We start from the raw sequence: 14,723 nt of genomic DNA on the forward strand, positions 1-14,723 counted from the left end.
TTGTGAAGGTCAGCAGTTGTGTTTTTGTTGTTGTTGTTGTTTTAATGAGAGGGAAGTCTCTTATTTTTCTTTTTACTGTACTCTTTGTTTTAAGGTTTTATTTATTTATTCATGAGACAGAGAGAAAGAGAGAAGCAGGGACATAGGCAGAGAGAGAAGCAGGCTCCATGCAGGGAGCTTGACGTGGGACTGGATCCTGAGACTTCAGGGTCATGCCCTGGGGCGAAGGCAGGCGCTCAACCACTGAGCCACCCAGGCGCCCAAGCAGTTGTGTTCTTGTCTCAAAAAGCATGTCCTGAATTTCACAGATTCCCTAATAAATATTTGATTGAGTGTCTCGTATGTATTGTGTGCTCTCCCTGCCACCCCCTGCCAAGAAGTTTGCTGTCTTAACTGTGGAATTTCAATGTTTTTGTAGAAAACAGTGTGAGGTTTGTCCCCATTTCCCCGGGCTCTGAAATTTCCAAGCAGTTGGGGTCTCACCTTGTCTAATACTTAACAGTATACTTTCTAAAAATCCTGAGTAGAATGGTGTCCAGGATGAAAATACTTGTCATGAGGCATTACTGATCTGTGGGCTTTATTATTTCAATAATCTGTACAGAGACAATGCATCCAGATGCATCTCCAGATTCCCCATCACTAAGCCATGCCACAGGGAACTCAGAAATGTGCTTTTGCACCATCCCCCTCCTGAATGCAATTAGACCTTTGAGAACCCTGCACATACCCAGTCCTGACATGCACCATGCTCGTTCTAATTGCTTGCTTACTTGTCTTCCCTCCTCATTCCTAAGCTTGTTTAAGGCAGGACTCGTGTCTGTCTTGGTCACCATGATGTACCTAAGGCCTAACACAGAGACTGATAAATAATGAGTGAATGGATAATGAATGAATGGATGAAGTGTCTATGCTTCCTAGAAATCTAGCTATCTTGGCCTTTGCACAGCCTCAAAGGAAGCTCCTGATGTCTCTTGGTCATTTTTACTGCTCTTCCCTAGTTCCATAGCCCTTGCAAATGTTTGTTGTTTCATGTAGGAAGAGCATGTCAGCAGCTCACCCATGTGAGGTGGGACTTTGAGTTATACCCAGGAAGTGGGGATGATTTTGCGGTCTCCATTGACCCACCTCCTCCTATCTTTTGAACTTTGTATAGTCAGTTAACAATCAGTACTAAAGTTAGCAGTGAAAGCATCATTATGTCCATTACTGAGAGCTTACATTTATTGAACGCTTGCTGTGTGCTAGGCTCAGTGCTCAATGCTTCACACTGAGGATCATCTGATTCTCTAAACAGCCCTGCAAAGGTAGGCACTATTCTTGTCCCTCCTGTTATAGATGAAAACCTCTGGCCCCAAATCCTACAGTTAGCAAATGTCAGAGCCAGATCTGTCCCCAGGCCGTTTTTTCCAGACCCCATGTTCTACTGTTAACTCTCATGAGGTTGGTAGGCCTGTGCCAGCTTTCTTCTTCATTGCTTCCCTTTGAATCACTTGTGAATTGCTTCTCATAATTCTCATAGGATAATAAGTCCATCAGAGAGCAGTGGGCCCATCTTCCGGTGAAGAAACTGGGACATGGGCATACAAAGTCAAAGTGACTTCTCCATGGCCACCCCCAGAGCAGGATGCCTCTTTGCCACTGGTGGCTCCAAATTCGTGTATTTGCTAGTCTCTTTCTCGAAGGATATTGAGGCCTAGGGGGACCATCCACTTTCCTCCATGCTCTGAGTTCTGAATGATGGACATCTAAAGCAGAGTGTTACTCATCCATTCGTATTCTGTTTCTATTGGTGCCAACTTAAACCAGGTCCCATGATTTTCACCATGAAAGGTCTTCTCTGAAGCGAAGAGAAGCATTCTGAAAGAAGTTATAGGGCATTATTAATACAATTACATATAACAAAAGACATAATTTAACTTTGCCACCTCCAACAAAGAAATTCATTTGAAGCTTCAGGAACTCCAGCTGGAAGGGCAGAGCTCATCAGAGTGGGTTCTTCAGGCGGGGGAGTGTGGGCAAGGAGCCATGCTGACTGCTTTGTCCTGAGGGACACTTCTGTGCATGATGGAATATACCTCTCTCCCTGCTTCCCCAGCCCCTCCCTCATCCTACCTAAGGAACCCACAGCACCTCCTTATCACAGGGGGCCAGAATATTGGCTTGTACTTGCCTCTGTCCTAGCCCAGAATACTGCATAGACAACACTGAAAGAACACTTGATTTTATTTATTTTTTATTTTTTTCTAAGATTTTATTTATTTATTCGTGAGAAACAGAGAGAGAGAGAGAGAGAGAGAGAGAGAGAGAGAGAAAGGCAGAGACATAGGCAGAGGGAGAAGCAGGCTCCATGCAGGGAGCCTGATGTGGGACCCGATCCTGGGTCTCCAGAATCACGCCGTGGGCCAAAGGTGGCGCTAAACCGCTGAGCCACCGGGGCTGCCCAACACTTGATTTTAAACAATAAGAGGTGAACATGGAAATACACAGAGGATGGAAACAATGACCATCCTAGTAGAAAGAAGGCCTTGGTGATTTTTTTTTTCTGACTTCATCCAAAGTGTCAGAAATCACTGTTATTTATGGAGTGTGACATTGTGTCAATCCTTACTATCGTTGCCTTCAACACTTAATCACACTAGAACACGAGCTAGGAGAGGTCAAACTGTATATCTATACCTAGTCCTTAGAACAGTGCACGGCACAGAGTAGATGCTCGAAGATATTTCTTGAATGAAGGGATGGGACAGATGAAAATACTGAAGACCCCAAGAGTTAAGTTACTAGTGCAGGGTCACATCACTTGCAGAAAATTGAAATCAGGATTCAAACCCAGGAGTCCCCAGCTCTGTGGCGTGCCTTCTTCATGATTGCTTGGCTAGGCCTGTGTTGTAGGAGTGAATGGGATATATTAGAGACCCAAAGGTGTCTAACAAAGCTGCAGTCTGAGATTCAGGAAATGTGGGTTCTATCCTATCCTTCCTGAAGTCCCAGTATGATTGTGGGGGAAAAAAAACATGCTCTCTAAGGGTCCTCAAATGGCCCCGGAACGGTTTATGCTTTGTCATCTCTTATACTCAGGAGGAGCTAGGGTCAGGGCTTGGAGGGAGGGAATGACTAAGTCATCACCCAAGCACCTGAGGAAAGTAGTCTTGTGTTTTATTCCCAGCGTGCACAAAAATTCGAGGAGGATGACGTAGTCTCCAGCCAGCAAACACCCAGAAATGAAAGTTAAAGAGAGGAAAGAAAGTACAGGCATTCGAAGACTCCACACAGTTTTGGGGGAGGAAAGAGAAAAAAAAAAAAACTGAGCTTGGATTCCACTCCTGGGTTAGTGCAACATATAATCTAAAACAGGCGCTCAGGTTGAGAACTGTGCCCAGATCCGATCCCCAGCACATAAGAGCACAGCCTTGAAAAAGAAAAAAGAAAAAAACCCAGGCATATATCTTTAAAGCCTCTGTTCTTACGTGTGATATTTTTATGCTCCTTCGGAGGTAGCAGAGCTGGGGCCTTTGCATCCCGCGAAGGCTTTCTTCCCCTCTCCCGGGCTTGGGGATTATTGATTTGGAAGGCGAGGCTAATTTCCATGTAAATAAAGCTCGGTGCTGGGCAGTGGGACGGGATGTCCAGATGCGGTGACTGACTAGCTGACGTCACGGCTTCATTAGCATGCGGAGGATGCGGGCACTGCAACAGCGGCTTCTCAGGCACCACCAGCCTCTCCGACGACAGTTAATATTATTTTTTTGGCCGAGCTGCACATTTCCTGGTTTGGTGTCTTGGGCTCTGCGACCTGCTGACGGGTCGCCCTGGGTCTGGCTCGGCATCAGTTGGTGACGCTGACTCTGGGGTCTGTGACTTCCTGCAGATTGACAAGCTGGGTTCTCAGGAAGGCAATCCGGAGCCAGAGGAAGGGCAGAAGTCACACTTTTTTTTTTTTCCTTGCTTGGAGGGTGCCCAGTAGGGTCTCCATCCAGCAGTGCTTGTTTTCCATGAGTGCACGCAGAGCAGCTCCGCCTTGAGCCTGCTTCTGGCTTGGGAAGGGTCTAGGTTTTGAGAAGGGTTTCCAGAAGAAGATGCTTTGGCTGCCTGCGGTCCTGCTTGCGTTCTTAGAAGCCGGACCTGGGGAGAAAGTGAACTGTGGCAACTGACAAGCTCAGAGGGTCTGGTGGAAGCTTCCCTCTCCACCCGGAAACTGGGCATTTTATCCTCCCCGGAGGTAGGTGAGAAATTTGTTCTAATTCACATATTAAACAACTGTGTGTTTTTTAGAGAGGATGAGAAAGCTGGATGTAAATGCTTTGCATGAGGACAGGTTATCACAGCTCCGTTATCCTGGTCAAGTGACGTTTTTAGTGGTCCTCTGGCACCTTTTACCATTTCTCTACTGATTAGAAAGCTCACTTGCAAAGTGACATGTCACAGCTGTAGGGAGTCTTGAAGAAACGCTTCAGTCTCAGTGCTTTAGAAGCAGCAGTTCTGTAAAAGAAGTGCAGCTATCTTTAAAAAATAATGATAAAGGGGAGAGGGTTTAAAAACCAAACACCTGGTAGTGTTCATGCACAGTAGTCATTTCCGCTCAGGATGTCAGAAACCATTAGAGGGTCTGGGGAATGAGGACTTCGCTGAGACTTCCAGGTAAAGAAATGGTGCTCGAATAATTTAGGTTTAATTTTAGCCAGTGCTTTCATATTAGCAATGGTGACAGAGCTCCCGAATGTGACTGCACTACCAGGCTGAAACATATGACTCAGTGTGTTCTCTACATTGGGCTTTTAGGCAAGGGCTCCTAGTTAGTGCTCCTCACTCTTGGTTTCCCAAAAACCAATCATAGCACTGCTAATCTGCCATGGAGGTCTTGAGATGAAATCCAGATCTTTAATCCCATTATTCTTTGTTGTGTGGTCTTAGAATATGCTGGGGTCCGACAGGACTCTTATGAACCATAAATAAGCCGGGCTGGGCCAAATCACACCAGGGTAAGTGATCTGTACCAGATGCGATGCCATCCCCCGATCCAAGCATGGCTCTTGTATAATTTAGGCACATATATTATTTCCCTAGTGAGAGAGTTCTGCTTCCAGGCAATGCATCCATGACCACAGTCAGGGGAGGGCTCCAGTGTGCCGTGAATATATCGGCACCAACTGCCATGTACCAGAGCTGCAGCCTGGCTTGCAAGGCTGCAATTTGTTTTGCTTGAACATCTCTTCCCAGAGACTGTTTTAAACCATCTCAGTGAGACTTAAACTAAACGAAGCAGCCTGGCCTCCTAGCTGGAGGCCGAATTGGCAGCTCTAATCCTGCTCCCCAGAAGGTTTATTGGCTGCTGATGGCTTTCACAGATGGGTCAGGATGAGTATCCCCCTGGGCTCCAGAGTAAGTCACAACTTTGACAGAATTACCATATTTTGGAAATTTGGATTTTAATGGCTCCTTGAGTGCTTGTAAAGATTTTGCCTTTCCATCAGATGCTCTTTCCCCTCGGAAATTCTTTTTTTAAATTAAAACATGTTGGCCCCACTGGGCATTTCAGCCTATAAATAGTCACGGGGCAGCCAGAAATAATAAAATAGCGTTGTTTGGAATGGCAGGTTTGTAAAGGTTCCCCATGCAATGTAGGGAAATAAATAGAAATGTAGGAAAGAAGATGCATTTATGGAAGCCTAAAGAATGAGAAGAAAACTTAGAGGTTAGGCACTATGGGGTGATGGTGACTGAGGGCTCAGACTCTGGATTCAGACAGCACTGAAGACACAGCTAGCTAGTCCTCTCTGACGACTGATACCTGTCTGGATGACGGGGAGAGCAGTAGAACCTACAGACAGTGTACTGGGTTTACAGATTTAATGAGATGACATGAAAGCATGTAGCACAGTGCTAGCATGTGGCACATGCTCAGCAAATGTTAGCTGTCGTTATTGCTGTCACTGTTTTCTTTTTGTAACTATTATTATAAACATTGTTATTTATAATACATTTCATTTGTCCGCAAAGAGGTGTTACTGGCAGAAAGGGTGCCATTTGCAGTGACTGTACTGTCCACATCCCTTCCCACTCAAGGAAACTTTCCACCCTATTGATCCAGTTGACAGAGTAAAGTGTATCATCCAGGGCTCCTGTGTTTTGTAGAACTCAGAGTGACCGGATGGTGTAATGAAAATCATTTAGCACTAGCTGGGGCTCAGGCATGCTGAAAGAAGGTCTCCTGTTTTGGCAGCTGACGAGTCACATGCAGAAAGCTGTGGGATCCAAATTGGAATTGACGCATTTCTGGATTTCTGTTCACATTTCTCTTCGGTTCCAACTTTGCAGGGGAGAGGCAGTTGGCATTTTTTTTCTCCATCCAGAGAGGCCTTTGGATGTGGGCTTCACCTGCTGGTTGGGTCCTTCGAAGTTCCAGGGCTGAATATATACCACCGTATGGGTGACTTCAGTGTGGAGGTGTGCTGTGAAGAAGGGGCTAGGCCTCCCTGCCCCCGTTTGGTCTCCACTGACACAATAGGTCTTTTTCAGACTTGGATGCATACTCCTTGTACCAGTGCATGTACTTGAGTCACATAGTTTGACAGCTCTTTCTTCCTTTCTTCTCAACATCTTTCTTTTAAATTTAGGTGAAGCGGAGCTCCGATGTAGGGGTTCAAAAGACCAATGAAAAGTGACCAAAGGAGCCCGAGGGGTCTTGCAGAAAATTTTTTCTCGGAAGACTCAGAATGGAGAGTTGGTCATTCTCGGTTTCTGTTGATTTTTAGTAAAGTTGTGCTTTGCTTAGAGAATTGTATTTATACCTTGATAATGGCCCACCTCCATTATCTCCTGCCGGAGTATGTGATCTTGAGAGAGTTGCCTAACATCTCTGAACTTTGGTTTCATTCTGGGAAAATTGGAAATCTGTTCCCCTGGGCACACAGCATGGCCGTGAAATGGAGGCTGTGATGTCCTTGGCCACTAGGTGTTGGACTTTCTTTCTGGTTCCAGTAGTTTTCATATTTCCCATTTAGTCCCAACCTATGAACAACAGGAGGTAGTAACTTCAATGCCCATTTGATGGAAGAAATGGAAGGCCACAGAGGGCAAAGCACTTACCTTAAGCGACACACTGGTGATGAAGCTTGGTTCCTGGCAAAATGATGCTTCCACTACCCATCGATTCCAAAGGCTCAGAGTAGGAGCAGAGGTTTTAACCACCCCATGGCACTGCCAGCCATTAGCAGCAATGTGTCTCTTGAGAAGCCTCAACACATGGTCCTCTCCCATCTCTGTTGTTTTCAAACACACTCCAGTGAAAATGTCCTGTCCCTCAGTCAGAACTGTGGCTGTCATTTGGCCGAGGACTTTTCTTTTGTGTCTCAAGGCCCATGAAGAGCATTCTGTCTCCCGTCTCCCCACTGAGTGTTGTACTCAAAAATCAGGTGACTGCTGGTGACCGTGAACTGTCACAAACTAAGAAGCTTTGGGGCTAGGCAGTGGGACAGTCTGTTTCCCTCATTGATGTTCATGACTGCCACTTGCCACTTTGCTCCTGTCCCAACCTGTAAAGATTTGTAATGAAACATTCTTGATTTTAATACCTTGCCCGCACGCACATGCGGACCCACGTTTGAATGATGCAGGAAAGAAACTGTTGGATAAGATCACGCTGGGTTCCCAGCCATGTAAGTCCTCCAGAATCTCACTGGGGACTTGGCCAGTTGAGTTTGGAGACTTGGTTTTCTTTTTTCTTTGGCCTGTTGTTTGAGCAGCTCTTTGTTTGGAGTCTGTAGGCCTGAGGCTTGCTCGTTTTTGTTATTTCCCTGGGGAAGAGGCCGAGGGAGAAAGAAGCAAGGAAAGAGAAAGGAGGGGGTGGGGGAACTAGTTGGAGGAGTTAGGAGGAGGGGAGGAGGGAAGCCAGAATGCAGAAGCAGCTGGGAGAGTATCAGAGCAATCTCCAATCCACCATGAAAGTGTAAAGCTGAAGGTTCCCTGTGGGTGAGGTTGCAACTCAAAGACAGGAGCCTCTGTTCTCCTTCAGCTAGAAATTCCTCTCCCCATCTGTCCTACAGAATTCTTAGTGCAGCCATTTTAAATCCTCAAACCCTACTGGTGGCTGAACACAGTGTATGTTTCCCACCAGAGCACCATGGACCGTTTCGAAATATGCATTGAAAAGAGCATGTTTTTAAGCACAATATGAACCTGCCTTTCCTTGGTGCGTATAGATGGTAAACTTCCAGTACATATTTGGCCACAAAGTCTGTAAAAATCAAGTTGGTGGAACGAAAGACTCAAATTTTCTGAGCACTGACACAGAAGAGGAGATATGACACTCGAAGGGACACAGAATCTGGAAGCATCACTGGTTGGAAGTAGGGGCCCAGGGAATTCAGAGCTGGCGTCGTATGGGCAAGTGATACCCAAATCATACTCCCTCAGAACAGCAGAGTGAACCCAGAGGAGGAAGGAAGAATGATGATTTCCGGCATCCCTCTTCTTCCTGGTCCTAGCATTTGAGCTGCCGTATGTAAACCATCCTGAGGCTCTGAAGGGATCACAGGTATCATTTAGTCCTTGGAATGTGGCACAGAGTTGAAACCCAGGTTGGTACCTTTGACAGTCTGGCACTCTGCATGCCTCATGATAAATGGCTGACTTGAGTTGCCTTCATTCCTCTCACATAGCAAGTGTCACTAGCCTCAGAGCCTCCACCCCTCCCGGACTCCTTAAAATCAAAACTTATACATGTTATCCAGCCCCATCCAGGGTTAAAAGTAACTAGGACAAAAATTCTTAGCATTGCATTTCAACTGGGCAAGATGCCATTTTTCCAGCTCTTTTCTTGGCATCCATTCGTCAGTTGTGAGTCCTCAGAGATGCTTGTTCAAGAAAGTTCCAGAGCTCAGCTGAGAAACAGCCATACTTCTGTGCTCACAGGGTCAGATAGGTTTTCAGAGTAGCTGTTAGCATACATGCAAGTATGTTTTGGGTGTCTGTGTATCTATTTATAGTTTTTGTGTTAGTGTTTGTATGTATAGAAAAAGTGATAACTATCACAGATGGTATACCTACTGTGTGTTTTACATACCTTGCCTTATTAGTTCTTGCAGCAATTACTGTAGCTACGTATTACTAGCTTTATTTCATAGTAAAGAAACCAAGACTGCTAGAAGTTAAGTGACTTGCCCAAGGTTACATGGATGGTAAAGAGTGAAACTGGGATTCAAACTCAGGATAATCATCATCCAAAGCCTGAGGGGTGTCCACCATTCTGGGCCTCTGTACACTCTTTACCATAACATCCACTGTAAATGTTTTTCTTTACCCTCTAGATCATTTCCGTGGATCTCTCATTTGAGAAACATCTCATTATTCATCCCTTAAATTAAAATCCTTTCAGCTAATCTTTTTGGTAAAATTAGAAGAAATATTGAAGAGAATTTGTCAGGCCTGAAACAGAATACAGTGGCATCTTCAATTCCGGTTTCGAATGTGGCTCTTAGAATATAAGAGAGGTTGGTTGGAGAGTCAGTTAAGACACATTGAGGTGAGGAATAAAAGCTAAAGGCCGGTGGAAGCAGCCCTTGGTTGGACAAGAGGCATCATGGGAAGTTCTGCTGTTCTAAAACTGTAGGCAAACGTAGGCTAGCCCAGTTGGAATGTGGGTGGGGGCAAGGGGGGGACCACACTTGTTAGCTTTTAATGCCTAGTTGCATACACATCATGTTCTAACTAGAATGTATGTATTTTCCTTTCTGAACTTCTGTTCTTTCATCCTGAAAATGAAGGTCTTGGAGGTACTGGGTGGCTCATTTGGTTAAGCATCTGCCTTTGGCTCAGGTCTTGATTCCAGGATTCTGGGATTGAGCCCTGCATTGGGCTCCCTGCTCAGTGGGGAACCTACTTCTCCCTCTCACCCTGCTCCTTCCCCCCATTCATTTGCTCGCTAGCACCAGCTAGCTGGTGCGCTTGCTCCAGCTCTCTCTCTCTTTCTCTCTCCCCCTGTCTCCCTCTCTCTCCTCCTCCTCCTGTCCCCCTCACTCACTCTCTCTCAAATAAATAAAATATTTTTTTTAAAAAATCAAATAAAATGAAGATCCTGAATCAAATAATCTATAAGTTCTCTTTCAGCACTGACCTTGATGAGTGTGAACTTTGAGAATGAACTCAGCCTTGTCAGTGGATACATGTGATTTGCAGCGTCGGCTGCTCTGGCGCAGAGAACTAAAAGGTCAGGTTTTATATCAGGACCTGACCCCTCTGTGTTGTGACTATGTGCTGCAAGATGAGAAGCAGTAGCTCTCCAGAGAATGACTCGGCGCTTCCTGGAGAAACATCTGACCTTTGGATGTCTCACACTAGTGAAGAGGGGGTGCATGTATCTCACCCGCCCTGGCGCTGCTCATTCACTCTTAGAAGCCCTCTGGGGCTGTTGCATATGCAAGCATCCTGCAGAGTGCCCAGAGGAAGGCTGCTCCAGTTGAATGTGTATACACCTTGGGGTGCTGCTAAAATTCAGACTCAGCATTTTGAACATGCTCCCTGGTGGATGCCAATGCTGTTCTTTCTTAGCCACCTTTCTACTAGGCATAGAGGAAAGAAAATTTAACTAAATTCAGACATCCTAGGTTCTAATCCCAATTATATCATTCCTTATCTGAGCAAACCTCAAAGAAATCACTTAGCTCTTATAGAGTTTCTCCTACAGAGTTATAAAAATAATTAATAACTAGTGTTTAATGATGGCATATTCATGTGCCAGGCATTGTGCTCACTCTGTTGTGTGCTGTATCTTATTTCATACTCATGATAACCTTATGGGGTACAGTCTGTTATCATCTGTATTCTACAGAAGCTAGGCACAGAGAGGTTAAATAACTTGCCCAAGGTCCACAACTAATAAATGGGTAAGCTGGGATCTGAGTTTCTACCATCTGACTCTAGAGCCTTCACAACTTGTAGAGATGGGGCACCTGGGTGGCCCAGTCAGTTAAGCACAACTTGTAGAGATGATAAATGGGAAAGATCTTGGGACTTACTTGTATGTATGTGTGTGTTACATAAACATACCATAGAAATAAATAAGTTCATTAGGTGAACATACCATAGAAATGAAGGTATTTATTTCTATGGTACGCTCACCTAAATATTTAGAACACCCGAAATTATAAGCGGTGGATGAGGTGTTTTCCAGATGTAGTTGTATTTGTCTTAAGTAAAACATATTCCAATTTATATAAAGTCAGATGCTCTGTGAAGTTTTGAAGAGCACAGGTGTTTGCCGTGGCATCTCGGTAGTTCAGCTAGCCCCCCAAAAAAGGTGTTACCTCAGAGGAATGGAGGTTCTGGTTAACTGAGGTTTTCATTGTTTGGAGTTAAATCCAAGTTAGTTTCCTATCTTATTTTTGCCAATTTGGAAAATATACCCAATCGCTTTTCTGCCTTGGTAGAAAGACCAGGGTTATCTAACTGCATGGCCATTTAGGACACGGCAGCCATGTGGATTATTATCCTGAACGTGAATTCCCAGTGAATTTGTTCTTCAAGTGGAAGGCATAAGAGGTTGATTGCAAACATCCTCTGAATTTGATATCTGTCACCTTGCTGGACACCAGGCAAGGTGATCTGGTAGGACAAGCAGCTATCTGCTTTCTTCCCCCACTGCTCCTTGTTATTCTCCAGAAGCTTCTATCTGACTGGTAGAGGCAGTCTTCTTCAGGTGGGAAAATTATTCTTATGTGAATGTGTACCCATGTATGAACTCCATTCTTAGAAGCCTCACGACTGTAGTTAGTGTGGCACTTAGCTAGCACCTGCATCACCAGGCCCCAGTCTCCCTTGTCCGTTGCAGTCCTCACTGATGAAAGCCTACAATCTTTTCATCACACCCCAACAGAATCTTGGAATCTTTCTCAACACAGCACACCAGGCAGCCTGTACCCATCAGTTGCAGTTGGCCCAAGAAATTTAACCTACATGCAATGTCTACCCTTAAAAACTCCCTGAAAGCTGATACTCTTTTCAATGTGGTAAATATGTATTTAACACCTAATTGCTTAGAGGTGTGAAAAAGAAATTATGTTTTCAACTTGCTCTACATTTGTTCTTCCCTCCCCAAAGTGGACAACCTGCAGGCCTATTGAAAGTTTTGAGTTAGTTGAATTTTTAGTAAACTGAAGTTTTAATAGAGTTTTTCTTCTTTTTCTGGGTTATGCATCCTGTTGTTCTGATTAATTTGGTGAGCATTGTTAAGGTTCCTGCCACTTTTCATCACTGGTGAATGTAGTCTTCATCCAGCTTTCCTGCTACGATGCTCCCGGAGGAATACCTACTTTACAATGACCTGCTTTCGGTAGACATCCACTGGGTAATTCAGCCATTGGGTAGGTGGCCACTGCATAGGGAATGGCTGCTTTTGGCCCAACAACCACACAGCGCTTGGCTAAAGCCCTCCCCTGACCGTTTATCTAGCAAGATTCAGGAGTTGGTTTAAATGACTGCTTACATTTACTCCTTGCATTTGAGTTCATCATGTCAGAAGTCACCTGGGGAGCCTGTCTAGACTGGATGCTTGCCACCGGCCAGAACAGTGAATGAACACCCTGCCCCACCCCATCTCTCAATCTCTCACGCTTTCTGTCCAGTTAGGACATTCTGAAACACCTGCCTCATTACGAAGTGGTGTGGAAATACAAAGCAAAGGCTTCACATATTCCTCCCAACCCTGTGAGCTCAGGTTCCTGCTAGAATGGCTTCCGAAAGGTGAGTGGGTGAAAAGTAATCTAGGCACACGACTCCACTGATCAGACTGGCATAAACCTGCCTTCCTCTCCTAGTGTCAGTTCAGCTGCCTGACCTGCTGCCTGGACACCGTGGTGGTTGCCTTCACCGCACTTAAAGATTGATTTGAATTCCATACCACTGAGTTGCTAAGGTTCAGCTTCCTTAGTGGTAACTATGATATCATTTGCTATTTTGAATTTTTAAAAGAGAGTGAGAAATAGAGCATCTGCAAAATGCAAGGCACTGTCTCTGGCCCTACAGGGAATGGCAGAGAAGGCCTATTACAACTGGTTCTTGAAACCAGGTGTTTTTAACTTGCAATCCAGGAGCACCAAAGGACCAGCAAAGATTGCTGAACTTTTTGAAATTAAATGCAATCTCTATTTCTGTGAATGTGTATATGTAAGGGTTATTTTGGCAGGAGGGTGTATTTTTGTTTTTAAAGGGAGAGGATCTGAGCCTTCATCAGATTCCTAAAGATGTAAAGTGACTCATAAGAAATGCTAAACTGACTGTTAGATTGTTGTAACCTTGTCCAGGAAAATATCTAAAGGTGACTGTGACTGGAAAAACCTATCCACCTATTCTGTGAAAGGAAGCATACCACTTTTCTGTGTGGCTACCCAGGAGCTAATGTTAAGCTCCATGGAACTAGAAGGGGAATTACCTGGATCTCTTTCATTTTACAGATGAGTAAATCAAGGTCTGTAGTTTCAGGTGCCAAGGCCATGGCAGTCTTTGTTTCTTATGTGTTTCAGAGACTTTGGGGTTTTAAAAAATTTTTTTTATTATTTATTTATTCATGAGAGACACAGAGAGAGGCAGAGACAGAGGCAGAGGGAGAAGCAGGCTCCTTGGGGGCAAGCTGATATGGGACTCAATCCCAGGACCCTGGGATCACAACCTGAGCCATGGCAGACACTCAACTACTGAGCCACCCAGGTGCCCTTCAGAGGCTTTTTTAGTATTCATTTAACACTCTAACGATGTTTTGAATATTTGCTTTTGGTTAGGTCAGGAGTTTTCCGTCTCTCGCTATATTCAAGGCACTCTTTTAAAAACTTGACATTTCACAATACACTTAACAGAATAAAATTTCACCCTAGTTATGATTTGATTCTCACTCATCCTAAATGCTTTCTTCTCTGCCCGTTCTTTACTCTTTGCATACTTTCATTTAATCCAGGAAAAATGTAGCCTTTCTTTGGTATGGTTTTGATGATCTACTATCGATCATGTTGATAGTAGACTCACACTCTACATTTCTGGCATTATTGTAACTGTACATTTTTAATTAATGCAAAAAATAAGTATAAAGAAGATAAAATTATACACAACGATCACAAGGGTTTGGAGACTTCTGGTTGAGAACTGCCAAGCTAGATTCTGGGCTAGGCATGAAAGATTCAAAATTTTAAGGAACTATACCTATTGAATGCTTATTGTTCTAGATACAAGATAAGCTCCTTAACTTTGTAGAAGTTACTAATTACAGTGGGAAAAACATAATGGACACATTGACAAGACAGTTTCTGAGCATGACAAGTGTTAAGAAAAAACATCAAAGGATGATAAAACAGCCAGTGAATGAGAAGGGGAAGTTGGCTACTTTCTGGAGGGTCCTTGGTGAAGGTGACTGTGAGTGACATGAATGGTGAAGAGTAGGCTGGTCTGCTCCTAAAAAGCGCAGGGAAGGAAGGCTATTCCAGGCAGAGGAAGAGTTGCTACAAAGATCCAAAGAGAAGGATGGCCTTGGCAAGTTCATAGGAAAAACAAAAGGTCAATGAGGCTGAAGTACAGTAGACGATGTGCAGAGTGGGACAAAATGAAGTTGGAGAAAGAGGAAAAGGGTAGATGACATTGGATCTTGTGAGCCAGGGTTAAAGAGAGTATACTTCATTCTGATTGCACTGGGAACCAGCAGTTTAAGTAGGAGAGTGGAGTGTTATCACTCTTGTTTTAAA

At 44.4% G+C, this 14,723-nt stretch overlaps 1 protein-coding gene and 1 long non-coding RNA gene across 4 annotated transcripts in view; one reads left to right on the plus strand and one right to left on the minus strand.

Annotated features, from left to right (window-relative positions):
• PRICKLE2 (prickle planar cell polarity protein 2) overlaps nt 1-14,723 on the plus strand; it is a 320,030-nt gene that overhangs the window by 199,326 nt on the left and 105,981 nt on the right. Inside the window, exon 1 of one of the 3 annotated variants that reach the window (XM_025985220.2) lies at nt 3,378-4,222. The exons of the other annotated variants lie outside the window; for them this stretch is intronic. The gene's annotated coding sequence lies outside the window, so the exon portion shown is untranslated. Of the gene's footprint in view, nt 1-3,377; nt 4,223-14,723 lie in introns of those variants that run through there. 3 annotated transcript variants of the gene reach the window in all.
• LOC140593922 (uncharacterized) lies at nt 564-3,565 on the minus strand. The gene is made up of 2 exons (XR_011994351.1): nt 3,471-3,565; nt 564-1,860 (listed from the first exon to the last, which is right to left on the minus strand). It is a non-coding gene; the product is annotated as an uncharacterized lncRNA (long non-coding RNA).

Source organism: Vulpes vulpes, chromosome 9, assembly GCF_048418805.1.
Source record: "Vulpes vulpes isolate BD-2025 chromosome 9, VulVul3, whole genome shotgun sequence".
In the NCBI taxonomy this organism is placed as follows: domain Eukaryota; kingdom Metazoa; phylum Chordata; class Mammalia; order Carnivora; family Canidae; genus Vulpes; species Vulpes vulpes.